Source organism: Ambystoma mexicanum, chromosome 6p (assembly GCF_040938575.1).
Source record: "Ambystoma mexicanum isolate Mex_15411 chromosome 6p, UKY_AmexF1_1, whole genome shotgun sequence".
In the NCBI taxonomy this organism is placed as follows: domain Eukaryota; kingdom Metazoa; phylum Chordata; class Amphibia; order Caudata; family Ambystomatidae; genus Ambystoma; species Ambystoma mexicanum.
This window is the reverse complement of record NC_090935.1, coordinates 986,626,372-986,641,227: the sequence shown is the minus strand read 5'-3', so window position 1 is coordinate 986,641,227 and position 14,856 is coordinate 986,626,372.

Genomic DNA, 14,856 nt, shown 5'->3' with positions numbered 1-14,856 from the left:
GCCCTTTATGTCACCAATAGGCAGAGGCCCACCCCCATATAAATCCATTGCTCAAATCCCAACTCCTCTTTCTTTGCTGTTGACGCCACAAGCTAAGTCACTCCATCCTAGTTGTGTACTTTGTTGCAGTCAATAGTTGTGTCAGTGCTTTTGGATACTTTGTATCATGTTATTTAGTTCATATGAGCTTAATTATTCTGGGCGAGTGAAGCTGTCATTTTCAGTTTGTCGTTCAGTGTAGAAATTGCTTTATTCAGTGTTCTACTGTTTAATTATCCCTCGTCGTGTGCGACTGCCGCATTATTTTACTTCAGTAAGCAGCGGTCGCACACAGAGTGAGCTCCACCTCCGGGCGGGATTCATTTTGTTGCTTTTCCTCCCAGGCCTGACGCGTGCGGATCTGCTTGGTGTGCGCAACGTAGCCAGGCTGTCCCTCACCTCGGGAATCTTTCCCAGCGTCGGCTGTCCGCCCATGCAGCACGCATGAGACGCCTGCTCGGCTTCAGGCTTCACCTGTTCTTGACTTGGTGAGGCGTTTCCCTTGCTCGATGCTCTTACGCAGCTATCCACAATTCTCCGCACCGTCTACATGGTGCAGTCTTGAGCCGCACTCCCAGAGTGGTGTACACAAATTAAAGTCAATCCTTGCGTTCTCCCAGAAAACTCACTGCAGCCAGATGCAAGGTAAAAATTCTTTGTTAATTGATACAAATATTAAAAAACCATGTGGAAACCTCCAGCCCTCGCAACACAGAGGAAAAACCCCGGCGATGACGCGTTTCGCTATGACTTGTAGCTTGATCACATATCTTGCTTGTGAACCGACACAGTATTTAAATATTTCACCCATAGACTAACAGTGAAAATAGAAGTAGGACTGCTGCCATCTACACAAGCCCGCCATTTTGTAGTGGTTTCATTCTATGGTATAACATAGAGGTTCAACAGTAAAATACACCAAGCTCTCCACTTCAAATATGAACATAACATATGTTATCAATATAACAATTCCCATTTTAGTAAAATACTCTGATCTCACCCCTTCTGACATGAACAAGCATAATGAATGTTATGAGTGTAACAATTCCCATCTTAGTGACGCTTTGATGTTATATCGTGTTATTCATATTTGGTCAAGACAGCACCCAAATGAGTGTCCCCGTAGCATTGACGTCCTTAATTATAATTAGATGCATATTTATGCCATTAAAATGATACAAGATGGGGTTACATGTACATATTTTCAATCGATCTCAGCCATGCGATGCATAGTGCAAACGAGACATGCTGCTTCCACTACAATTAACCAAAGTTCATTAAACATACAATGTGTGTCAAATACAGTAATGTGAATAATTTCTCTGAGCCGGATTTCATAAGTGAACCTGGTATATACATCTAGTTTCATCAATGACATAATGTCGACCTATGCTCACACATTAAGTGGACTTTTCTTCCATTTTGCAATTGACACCCGCTAGCTCATTAGGGTTAAGGTAGCTTGTTTAACCAGAAGTGGGGTGACATTCTGAGATGGCCTTACATCACTGTTACCACATTAGGCGGAAAGATACGTGACACAGGGGCAGGTAATTATATGAGGGTGTTGAATAGCCTGTGTCGGAAAAAGATTTAAAAACAAACTCCCAATTAATGTCCAAAAAGGGAGTAAAGACTCCTCTTGGAAAAGAGAAATCGAAGGGAAGAGGTCAGCAAGTCATAAATGAATGACCACAGATTGATTTCTCACAGTATATCTTGATGGTAATATAGCATATTCCTTATTCGCCTAAGAAAGTATATAGTTCCTCATCAATGTAATGTCCCAAGGGGAACTTGCTCTCGAAATAGATAATGTATCTCGTTTCCCGTTGTCTCAATAACTTCTCTCTATCTTCTCCCCTGGGTCCAATCTTCACTTCCTGCAACCCAATGAACGAGAAGTCACATAACTTCGCTTCATGCTTCTCCCAAAAGTGTTTCGCTATTGGGTAAGTGTAATCCTGATTCTTTATTGCCCTGATGTGCTGTTGTATGCGTACCTTAAGTTTGCACCTGGTGCTCCCTATATACCATTTGTTACAAGTGCATTTAAGTGCATACACAATATACTCTGAGTCACACGTGATCCTGTCCATAATATTTATAGTTCTCTTGAGTATAGGATGTACATATGTGCTGCACTCCTCCGCATATTGGCATATTTTACATTTTCTGCATTTGTAAAAGCCATCCTTCCTACAGTTCAACCAGAATGAATGGTGTAAAGTGATATCAGGTGGCATAAAACTGCTCACTAGTTTGTCTTTAATGGATTGGCACTTCCGAAACGAGTAATTGGGATATTCCCCCAAAGATTGTCTCAAGTCTGTGTCGACTACTAATGTAAGCCAATGTTTTCGTATAATGCTTTTGATGTATTTAGCAGATTGTCCATACGTCAAAATTAGGCGAGTTGTTACCTCTTTATCTGTTCTCAGTATCCTATCTGTGCGATCCAATAAAAGTGTGGACCTCTCACATTCGCGTGCCTTTCAAATAGGCTCTCTGTATGATCTGTTTGGGGTAGCATTGTTTCTTAAAACCCCATGCTGTGATTTTGCTTTCTTCATCATAGGAACTGAGTTCGGAACAATTTCTCCGAAGACGGATAAACTCGCCATATGGAATGCTCCAGATTAAATTTTAGCAATGGGCACTGTTGGCATGTAATGGGGCATTTACTCCTGTTGGTTTTCGAAACATTTTAGTTTTGATCTTCCCATTATCAATTTGGACAGTAATGTCCAGAAATACTACTTCTTTGGGTCTGTGGGTCTCAGTAAATTTAAGATTGAATTGATTGATATTTAACTGTTCCACAAAGTCCGTCCATTCTTTGGAAGTGCCCTTCCAAATGATGAATAAATCAATGTAGCATTGCCACATGATCACTTTATTCGTGAACCTCTCGTTGTCTTCTTTCCAAGCCTCGTATTTCTCCCAATACCCCATTGTAAGATTTGCATACGAAGGGGCAAAGATCGTACCTATCGCGGTACCTTGTCTCTGTCGATAGTATTTTTGATTGAATAAGAATACATTATTCATTAGACAGCGATGAATCATATCCAAAATCATTTTCAAATGTTTGGTGTAATTCAAGGACCTTGCGTTGAGAAAATGAGTACAGGCCTTCATGCCTTGTTCATGTGTGATGGACGTGTATAGGGAAACTACTTCCATCGTGGCCAGTAGAAAATCTGAGTCACAAGGTAATTCGTTGATTTTTGACAGAAAATCTTTCGTATCCCTTAAATATGAGGCTAATATCAGAACGAAAGGAAATAGAGATTTATTGATGTATTTTGACATGTTCTCTAACAATGACCCAGTGAGTGTTACGATGGGTCTACCTGGAGGCTTGGAAATACTGTTATGTATTTTGGGAAGGAAATAGAGTGTTGGTGTTGTGGAATGGGGTTTGTAGAGGAATTTGATGTCATTATCTTCCAACATTCCTTCTTCGGATCATTTGATGAGAAAATTCTGTACCTTAAGTTCTAAATACTTCATGGGACGTTCAGCAAGTTTTTCGTAGGAAGTTTTGTCATTGAGTTGCCTATTAGCCTCATGCACATATTGATCTCTAGTCATGAGTATGATGTTGCAGCCTTTATCTGATGCCTTGATAATGCAATTAGGCATGAGGTTCAATTCTTTCAGGGCTTTGGTATGCTCATTCCCTAAGTTGGGTTGATCATTTTTACTCCTTATGTCTCATTCTCTTCAGATATTCAATCATCAGACTTTGAAATGTTTCTATAGTTCCACCTGTTATGACCAGAGGTACAAACTTAGATTTATTCTTCAATTTAGTGGTTTTGTACCAATCCATGTGTCATGATCACTGTTTCCAAGGAGCCAGGACCAGCCCAACGTCCTTGGAAGCAGGCCCCTAACCCTAATCCTAGGCACCAGCCGGTCCCTACTGGGACCTTTTGGACCCTGTCCTGGCGCCGGTGGCACCAGGCTCATCAAAACCATCGGTCCCGGCACTGGAAGCGCCGGGCTCATAATTGGTGTGAAAGTGCTTGGGTGGACTTACCTGCAGCAGACCATGCTGCTTACTTACCAGCCACTTAGAAGCCCTCTGTGAACAGGAACTACTTTCTTACCTGGGTGGGGCAGCTCCACTCCCTGGATACAGCACTGGAACTCTTCTGGAAACTGGAACTCTTTTCTTACCTAGGCGGGGCCGTGGAAGAAGATGCCTCATCACTCCAAGGCTATTTAAACCACACCCGATAGATGAAACGTGCTTCGCGTTATTCTGCATCTGCAGCAGAACGCTCACCGAGTCTGTTCCAGCCTTTCCTCTTTCGATCCTGAACCTGCAAGAATTATACTTACCATTCCTGTATCCAGTCAACATCAGCACCTTCAAAAGACAAGAAACAACAGGTTAGCAAGACAAACTTTACACACAGTGCTTTCTCACCTGATCCATCAGCAGCGTCCGTGTCTCCACGCTGCACCTTTGCCTGCAAAGACAAAAGCATTGTTATACTTACCGGCACGCCGTGAATTCCAGATTTCTTCATTCTGCATTGCCGCCTGTGAAGACAAAGTATAGTTAAAACTTACTAGCATTCCGCTGACTCCGGCGCTGCAAACCAACATCTGAAAGACAAAAGAAAAAGACATTAAGCAGGTATTTACTCACGCCCATCACGCTCGTCGCAATAAAACGCCTGCGAATACTCCGGCGTCTCTTTAACACGAACTAAGCTGCAAGGAAAGAGACAGTTAGAGCGCTTGCCATACTTACGAATTTCCAGGCGCTTCACTCCATCTTCCATCCCAAGAGTCCTGCAATACATAAGGGAAAAGCATTATACAGAGTCTTCAATATTAACGTGCCACGCATTTAAAGACTATAAAGACAAAAGGTGTCCAGAAACTCACCGCTCGTGCAGATAACGACGGTAACCATCCTCTGAATTCAAGAGGCCAATGTTTCACCAGTGAAGGAACTGGCAACGGCACCCTGCACCAGACGCAGATGGAGAGCCCAGCATTCACCTATCTAAGGTGAGCACGTTGACCTGGGGGGGGGCTCTACAGAAAAGCTGGGAAGAGAGAGAGAGAGAGAGAGAGGGACATTCAACAACCCAGGCCATTAACCCCCATATTCTTTCACCTGCAGAAACCTCACTCTTCGAGTTCGACACACAGTGTGAACAGGTTCGACCCCAGAAGCCAATCGAGTCCTGCACATCACTTTTCGAGTCACAGACACCTTCCTGCCAAGACCCGCGCCTCCGTGGGAATCAGGTGAGCGTTACAGAACGCGAAGCCCACCACAAACAAAACTCCTACCCAGGCGCAATGGAAACCTCAGACACTGATAAACTAGCCCAGTTGCTCGGAGAATTAAGAGCAGAAGTTCATGCAGCTCGTCAGGAAACGAACTCTCTAAGAAGAGAACTGATAATTTCCAAGGAGCGAACTGAGGACCTCGCTAGGCAGTTGCTACAAACGCAGGCAGGACAGACACCTTTGCCCGCTCCAGGAGGAAGTTATCCTTCTGCATCATCTTTAAATCCAGTGCAAATCAATCTGCCCGGTAATGTGCCCTTGGCTCCGCCTAAACGCTTTTCTGGTGATCCAAAGAAATTCGCGGTGTTCATCAACCAGTGCCACTTACACTTCTTATGTCGACCAGCTGCTTTCCCAACAGACCAGACCAAGGTGGCTTTCGTGCTTTCTTATCTCAGTGGCAGCGCCGCAGATTGGTCGATCCCTTTAGTCACCCAGGATGATCAGGTTTTACATGATTTCCAGGCCTTCCAGTCCAGCATGGAGAAACTGTTCGCAAGACATGCACAAGGGCAGGCCTTGGACAATGAACTTCTTTCATTACGACAGGGTAATCAAGACCTCTTGACTTATATAGCCTCATTCAACAGACTTATAGTGGAAACTCAATGGCCCGAGGATAAGAGAATAACGCTTTTCTACAGAGGCCTGCGTGGAGAGCTCAAGGATGTGTTAGCTCAAGTTGTGAATCCTCCACAAGAATGCTCAGACTATATTGACTTAGTTGTCCAATTGGACCACAGACTACAGAACAGGAAGGCAGATCGTTCCAAAATTGATACCCGAGTGTTTTCTAAACCACAAACCTCTACTAGGGGAGCTGACACGGTGGAACCCATGCAAATAGGGGGCATGAAAGGACCTTTAACCCAGAAAGAGCGGGAAAGAAGAAGGCAGCTGCAATTATGCCTCTATTGCGGAAACTCAGGACACTTTCTTCGGGACTGTCCAGTGAAACCAGCTAAGAAGGCTGTAGGAGCCACGGATACCTGTACCACAAATTCTGAGCAGGGAAACGACCTAGCCCGACAAGAGTAGAGGTCCTCTTGCCGAGCGTTAAGATCTGTCCCGTTACCTCGCATTTCGTGGTACCCATGGTCCTCATTAGTCCTGAACGTCCGGATCGTTTGCATGCAATTGAAGCTTACATCGACAGTGGAGCAATCGGTAATTATGTGGACCGTGAAATGGTATCAAGGATGAATCTACCCCTTGTCCCTAAGGCTGTAAAAGATGTCATTACTACTGTGGATGGCACGGAGATAGCCTCCGGACCAGTAACGCATGCCACCCAAGAAGTGACGCTAGTGAGTCAAGATGGACACCGGGAGAGAATTGTGTTTGATGTGATCAAGGCTCCTCAGTTCCAGATCATTCTGGGAATCCCTTGGTTAGAGAAGCACAATCCTTAGATCGATTGGCGAGCAAAGACGGTTCAGTTTCCAGAATGTTTTACCACTTGTTATCCTAGGCCTGATGTTTCACTGGCGGCAATCTCTTCGGAGGAGGTTCCCAAATTACCTCCCGAATACCAGGAATTCCAAGACGTCTTCCGGAAGGATCAAGCTAACACCCTGCCTCCTCATAGGTCTTACGACTGTCAAATAGATTTGATACCCGGAACAACTCCTCCTTGCAGCAGGATTTATGCCCTCACCGAGCCAGAGAATCTTCACCTCAGACAATATTTGGACCAATACCTAGCTAACGGGTTTATCCGTCCTTCAAAATCTCCAGCTTCATCGGCTTTGTTCTTCGTTCCGAAAAAGGAAGGAGACCTTAGGACTTGCATAGATTATCGCGCCCTGAATCAAATCACCGTTAAAAACAGATACCCGTTACCTTTGATCCCTGAACTCCTGGACCAAGTCAAAGACGCATGTATATATACAAAATTGGATCTCAGAGGAGCCTACCACTTGGTACGGATAAAAGAGGGCGATGAATGGAAAATGGCCTTCCGCACCAAGTACGGGCTATTCGAATATCAAGTGATGCCCTTTGGACTTTGTAACGCTCCTGCCACTTTCCGAAATATTTTAAGAAAGATGTCCTTAGAGAACTCATAGACGTGTGTGTTGTTGTCTACATTGATGACATCTTTGTCTATTCATCATCCGAAGAGGAACACCAGAGACACGTTAAAAAGGTTCTCGAGAGATTGCGTCAACATAATCTTTTTGCTAAGCTTGAAAAATGCGTTTTCAACGTAACTGAAGTCGAGTTCCTGGGATTCATATTGTCACCTAACGGAGTCCATATGGATTCAAAGAAAGTCGATGCAATCATCAAGTGGCCATCACCAACCTCTGTAAAAGGAGTTCAAAGCATGTTAGGCTTCGCTGACTTTTACCGCAGATTTATTCCTGAATTTTCTCGGATAGTCCAGCCCATCACCGCTCTGTTAAAAAAGAACAAACGTTTTGAGTGGTCTTCTGAAGCAGAACAAGCTTTTCAGGACTTAAAAGCTAAATTCATTTCTGCACCTGTTCTAAAACATCCTCGCCCAGAACTCCCCTACATCATGGAAACGGATGCTTCTAGTCTTGCTATGGGGGCAGTTTTATCACAAAGAGATCCGGTCACACACCAGTTACACCCTGTAGCCTTTTGGTCCCGCAAGTTTTCGGCTCCCGAGATCAACTATTCAATTACAGACAAGGAACTTTTAGCTATCAGATCGGCCTTTAAAGCATGGCGGCATTATCTTTTAGGAGCCAGACACACAGTCACCGTAATGACTGATCACCGCAATTTACAATATCTAAAGACGGCCAATGCTCAGTCTTCCAGACAGCTTCACTGGGCTCTGTTTCTGGCTGAATTTGACTTTATAATTACTTATCGACCAGGCAGTAAGAACGGAAAAGCAGATGCCCTCTCCCGGATGGGAGTAGATGAACATTTGACCAATCCAGAACCAATACCCATAATCCCAGAACAAAGGATTTTGGGTTTGGTCAGCACTCAATCTTTTGAAGACATCAAGACCACGGTTAAATCACTCCTAACTCCGGCCGATTTGCAGGACTGGCAATTAAAGGGAAAAGAATTCTCAGTGGATCAAGACCTACCATATTTCCGAGGACGATTGCACTTGCCCTGTGAGAAAATACAAAAACAAGTAATCTCCTGTTATCACGACTCTCTAATGGAGGGTCACCCTGGCATTACCAAAACCATGGAAAAGATTAAAAGACATTTCTGGTGGCCATCATGAAAAAAGGATATTAGAGACTTTGTAATCTCCTGCGGTGTGTGTGCCCAGAATAAAAGTCAGAAGCAGAAACCAGCCGGCCTATTACAGCCACTAGACATCCCTCCCTGTCCATGGCATACCTTGTCCATGGATTTTATCACGGACTTACCTCCATGCTCGGGGTATACTACCATTTTAGTAGTCGTGGATCTATTCTCCAAGATGGCTCACTTCATTCCCCTGAAGGGTCTACCTTCAGCCTCAGTATTGGCCCGAGAATTCTTGGAAAACATCGTTCGCTTACACAGTTTTCCCTCGGTTTTAGTCTCCGATAGGGGAAGTCAATTCATCTCCCACTTCTGGCGCAGTTGCTGTCGTCTAGCCCAAATTGATGTAAGACTTTCGACCAGTCACCATCCCCCAACTGACGGACAAACCGAAAGGACAAATCAGACACTAGAACAATATCTACGTTGCATGCTCCAACAAACTGAAAACCCCTGGAAGGATATTCTTTGGATCGCTGAATACGCTTATAACAATTCGACTCATTCTGGAACCGGGAAGACTCCTTTTTTCCTATTATACGGACACCATCCTAGAACCTCCAAGCTGGATCCTCCCCAAGAATTTGAAGCACCTGCTGTGGATCACTTGCACTCGGAGATCACCCGTGCTTTTAAGGAAGCCACTGCCATCTGCAAAGAGCTAAAGCTCAATTCAAAAAAGGAGCAGATCGACACCGTAAAGAGGCCCCTCACTACGCTGTAGGAGTTCAGGTCTGGTTATCCACTAAGCACCTGCCTCTAAAAGGACCCCGCACCTTCATCCCGAGATACCTTGGACCCTATCTCATATCTGCCATAATTAATCCGGTGGCTGTCAAACTGGAATTACCTACGCATATGAAAATACATCCAGTATTCCATGTCTCCTTATTAAAACCAGTACAACCAGAAACCCGATTGACTGAACTTCCAGAACCGGTTTTAGTAGATGGAGAACTTGAATTCGAAGTGAAGAACATCCTAGACTCCAAAATCTCCAAATCTAAGTTATATTATCTGGTTGATTGGAAAGGATACGGCCCCCAGGAGAGGTTTTGGGAACCCTCAGAATATGTCCACGCACCTCGTCTGGTCAAGAAATTCCATCTGAATCACCCCAACAAGCCAAAACCCCCGGAGAAGACACGCTTAGGAGGGGCCTTGAGGGGGGGTGCTGTCATGATCACTGTTTCCAAGGAGCCAGGACCAGCCCAATGTCCTTGGAAGCAGGCCCCTAACCCTAATCCTAGGCACCAGCCGGTCCCTACTGGGACCTTTTGGACCCTGTCCTGCCGCCGGTGGCACCAGGCTCATCAAAACCATCGGTCCCGGCACTGGAAGCGCCGGGCTCATAATTGGTGTGAAAGTGCTTGGGTGGACTTACCTGCAGCAGACCATGCTGCTTACTTACCAGCCACTTAGAAGCCCTCTGTGAACAGGAACTACTTTCTTACCTGGGTGGGGCAGCTCCACTCCCTGGATACAGCACTGGAACTCTTCTGGAAACTGGAACTCTTTTCTTACCTAGGCGGGGCCGTGGAAGAAGATACCTCATCACTCCAAGGCTATTTAAACCACACCCGATAGATGAAACGTGCTTCGCGTTATTCTGCATCTGCAGCAGAAGGCTCACCGAGTCTGTTCCAGCCTTTCCTCTTTCGATCCTGAACCTGCAAGAATTATACTTACCATTCCTGTATCCAGTCAACATCAGCACCTGCAAAAGACAAGAAACAACAGGTTAGCAAGACAAACTTTACACACAGTGCTTTCTCACCTGATCCATCAGCAGCGGCCGTGTCTCCACGCTGCACCTTCGCCTGCAAAGACAAAAGCATTGTTATACTTACCGGCACGCCGTGAATTCCGGATTTCTTCATTCTGCATCGCCGCCTGTGAAGACAAAGTATAGTTAAAACTTACTAGCATTCCGCTGACTCCGGCGCTGCAAACCAACATCTGAAAGACAAAAGAAAAAGACATTAAGCAGGTATTTACTCACGCCCATCACGCTCGTCGCAATAAAACGCCTGCGAATACTCCGGCGTCTCTTTAACACGAACTAAGCTGCAAGGAAAGAGACAGTTAGAGCGCTTGCCATACTTACGAATTTACAGGCGCTTCACTCCATCTTCCATCCCAAGAGTCCTGCAATACATAAGGGAAAAGCATTATACAGAGTCTTCAATATTAACGTGCCACACATTTAAAGACTATAAAGACAAAAGGTGTCCAGAAACTCACCGCTCGTGCAGATAACGACGGTAACCATCCTCTGAATTCAAGAGGCCAATGTTTCACCAGTGAAGGAACTGGCAATGGCACCCTGCACCAGACGCAGATGGAGAGCCCAGCATTCACCTATCTAAGGTGAGCACGTTGACCTGGGGGGGGCTCTACAGAAAAGCTGGGAAGAGAGAGAGAGAGAGAGAGGGACATTCAACAACCCAGGCCATTAACCCCCATATTCTTTCACCTGCAGAAACCTCACTCTTCGAGTTTGACACACAGTGCAAAGAGGTTCGACCCCAGAAGCCAATCGAGTCCTGCACATCACTTTTCGAGTCACAGACACCTTCCTGCCAAGACCCGCGCCTCTGTGGGAATCAGGTGAGCGTTACACCATGTTTATGTCTAATTCCTCCAGGTCTAGTTCGGTGGGCTCAGAGGCTGAATCACCCCCTTCCTGAAGGAACATGAGAGTGGACAGAGTGTCCAGATCGGACTTCGTCAATTCTGTCCGCCCAGCTTGGGTGATTCTTTGTTTTTGTTTGATGGGATTAGTCATGAAGAATTTGCGTAATCTGATTTTTCGGATATATTGATCAAAATCTATCCTGGTTCGCGGATAGTCATACTCCGGTGCAAGACAGAAATTCAGACCCAAACTGAGAGCTGAGCGTTATGATTCTGTTAGAATATGTTTAGACAAGTTGACAATCGACATTTGCAGACTTGTCTCAATGGCCGTTCCTTTTAGTTCCCAGAGTGCAAAGATCTTCCTGAGGTGTTCTTTGTCGGTTTGTTTGCCCCTCTGCCCCGTCCTCGTTTTTGACTTCCTCCTCGTACTTGTCCCCGTGTTTTTCCTCCTCCAGTCTGCTTCTTCGTCCTCCCATCCTGACAGAGCAAGCGCATCTCTTCTAAAAAATTTAATCGAACTGGAGGTTCTTCATTTTCATTTTCAGTGACATCCGATTCCGAGGCTGTGGAGTCTTCATTGGAGGTTCCGGCTCTATTTCCGGCCGTGGGCACTTTCTGAATTTTGGTCTGTGCCCTCATTTGGTCGAAGCGTCTGGCGAACGTATACACACGGCCATTCACATAATCCTCTTTATCCCTCAGGAATTTACGCTGTTTTCTCTGTTGGATTTCTTCCTCAAAGGTTATGAGATTTTTTTCAATGTTAATTTTCAGTTTCACACTGTCGTGGCCCAGCTTAATTTTGTCTAATTTCTTCTCTATTTCTGCAATTTTGATCAAAATCTTATATATCTTTATATATATAAATACATTTCGCCTGCTCTGCGTTTTCTTCTGAGGCGTTTCCCTCGCTCGCTGTTCTTAAGCAGCTGTAATAATTTCACCTACTCTGCCTTTTCTTCCCTGTCAGCGAGTGCTGGGGGTGAGCGGCATTAAGTGTATCTGCATTATTAACCCATGACTACTGGGCTGGACTTCACAATTCTTTCTGTCAGAAGTGTTTTGTTTTGTTTTTTCCATTAGGATTTCATTGCCTCATTCATTTAATTCACTTCCATATTATTCCGGTTTTGTCATGGCTGATAAAGGGTCTGAGGGTCCCTCTTCAGCCGATGCCAGTACCCAAGTGAGACCTTCCAAAAGAAGTGAGAGATTGGGGGCTGAGGCTGTTAGTAGGACTTTAGGGGAGTCGTCCCTTCCTTCTCAGTCTTCTGTGGCCCAGGTGATTCATACGTCCCTAGACTTCAGGACCTGAATTCTAAGCTGGCATCGGCCTTTGATAGGCTTATAAATAAAATCTCTGACTATCACCCGACAAAATGGCCCTTACCCCGGAAATTGACCTGTTCATGGTCTCCTTTTTGTCCCAGAAGGGGAAAGACAACAAGAAGGGCATTGAAAAAGCCTGGAAGAGCTGCCTGGACAAGTTGTTGGACATCTTAGGGCCTGTGACGCAGATTTTTGAATTTGCGGAAGAGGCTCCCCTTTCCAATTCCCATGTTGACGTGCAAGCCCTCTGGAGCTGGCTAGAGAGGACAGTTGGCCTGCTCGGCAATTCCAACGCCACCATTTCTAAGGAGCAGCATAAGTCTCTCTTTATGCGCCTTGACTCCAAGCTGGCGGATATAGTGGAGGGGTAAGCAGGGCCTAAAGCCCAGGGTAATTTGTTTGATGATCGGTTCATCAAGGATCTTTCAGCCTATGTGCACACTTTTACTTCCTTGGATAAGGCTAAGGTCATCATAAAGAAGGATTTTGCCCCAACATTTTTTGACAGGGCTGGAAGGGGTAGAGCCCGCTTCTCTGGCCATTTTCCCCAGGGCTCTATGCGTCTAGAGGTGCACACAATTCCTCCTCTGCTCGGGGACCCCAGGCTCAGTTCTAACCCTAGAGGGGGTTCCACTGGAGAGGACGTGCTGGCGAGGTGCTGGTAGAGCAAGATTAGCTCCAGGTAATGCCACATGTTTTAAATGCCTATTCCCTAAGAGATTTAGGGGGCAGGTTGGCCAGGTTCTTTCCCCAGTGGGAGGCACTAACTTCCGATCCTTCGGTATTGCAAACTGTGAGGGGTTTTCAAATAGAGTTTTATTCTCCCCCATGTCAGCTGTCCTTTCCCCTTACCCTTGTATTCGACAAGGACAAGCAGAAGTTAATAGATGCAGAGGTCCAGGACCTCATTTTCAAGGTGGCAGTGGTCCCAGCTTCCTTCAGAGCCTCGCAGTTCCTAAGCACAATATTTCTGGTTCCAAAGCCTGAGGGTTTTCGCCCAGTCATAAACCTACGAGCCCTCAACTCATTTTTAGTATATCATCACTTCAAGATGGAATTCATCTCCTCAGGGACACCCTTCTCCTGGCAGATTGGATGGTCCAAATAGACTTCAAGGATGCATACTTGGTAGTGCAAGTCTTTTCTCCCCATCAAGAGTTTCAATGGGGGTCTCGCACTTGGCAGTTTGCCTCCCTTCCGTTTTGCCTCTCATCAGCCCCGTGGTGTTTCTTCAAACTAATGAAGCCATTGATGGCTCACCTCAGGTCCAAAGAGATTTGCATAATAATTTACATGAACAACATGATTTGTTTGGCTCAGAGTTTTCAGATTCTTCAGACTCATCTGGCCTTGACATTTTCTCTCTTACAAGCATTAGGTTTTGTGAATAATGCAAAGAAGTCTATATTCCAGCCTATGCAATGTATACAATTTCTAGGCTTCAATATAGATTCCAGACAGTGCAGCCTCCTCCTTCCAGACTGCAGGGTTTCCAAAATACGGAAGGAAATCTGCCTCCTTCTCAAGAAAGGAAGGGTCTACCTCAGACAGCTAGCCAGGGTTGTGGGGATGTTGTCAGCCTCCATTCAAGCCATTTTTCCGGCTCTTACTCTCATTTGGTGGTTCTGTCTCCCGAAGCCAAGTCAGAGCTCCTGTGGTGGCTCGGGCACATGGATGCCTGGAATGGCAGAGCGATTTTTGGGCCCACTCCAGATGTCATTCTGGAGTCGGATGGCAGTAGAGCAGGCTGGGGTGCCAGGATAGGACAGGTGTCCACGGGCAGAAAGTGGTCGAACTTAGAGAAGACATTGCATATGAACTGTCTGGAGTTGTTAGCGGACTCTGGGGTGAACTCGGTCCAAGGCCCTAGCAGATTTGGCGAGGGAATCCTGGCATTTTTGCCTAGACAGGAACATTTTGTTGAAAGCGGAGTACCTTCCAGGGGTCAACAATGCAGTAGCAGACTGGAATTCCAAACATCTCCAAGACAGGAGCGACTGGATGTTGGACAGAGCTATTTTTGTCAAATTCTTGTCCTTCTGGGGTCCAATGCAAGGAGATCTCTTTGACTCCAGGCTCAACAGTCAGGTTTCCTGATTTTACAGTTGGAGACCGGATCCCAATGCGTTAGCAACCAACGCTTTCCTCCAGGATTGGTTGGGCTCTCTTGCCTACGCCTTTCCCCTGTTTGCCGTGTTCAAGTGCGCAAATAAGCTGCGACGCTGGTGTTGGTGACCCCCTTTGGCCCTCTCAGGTGTGGTTTCCAACCCTGTTGGAATT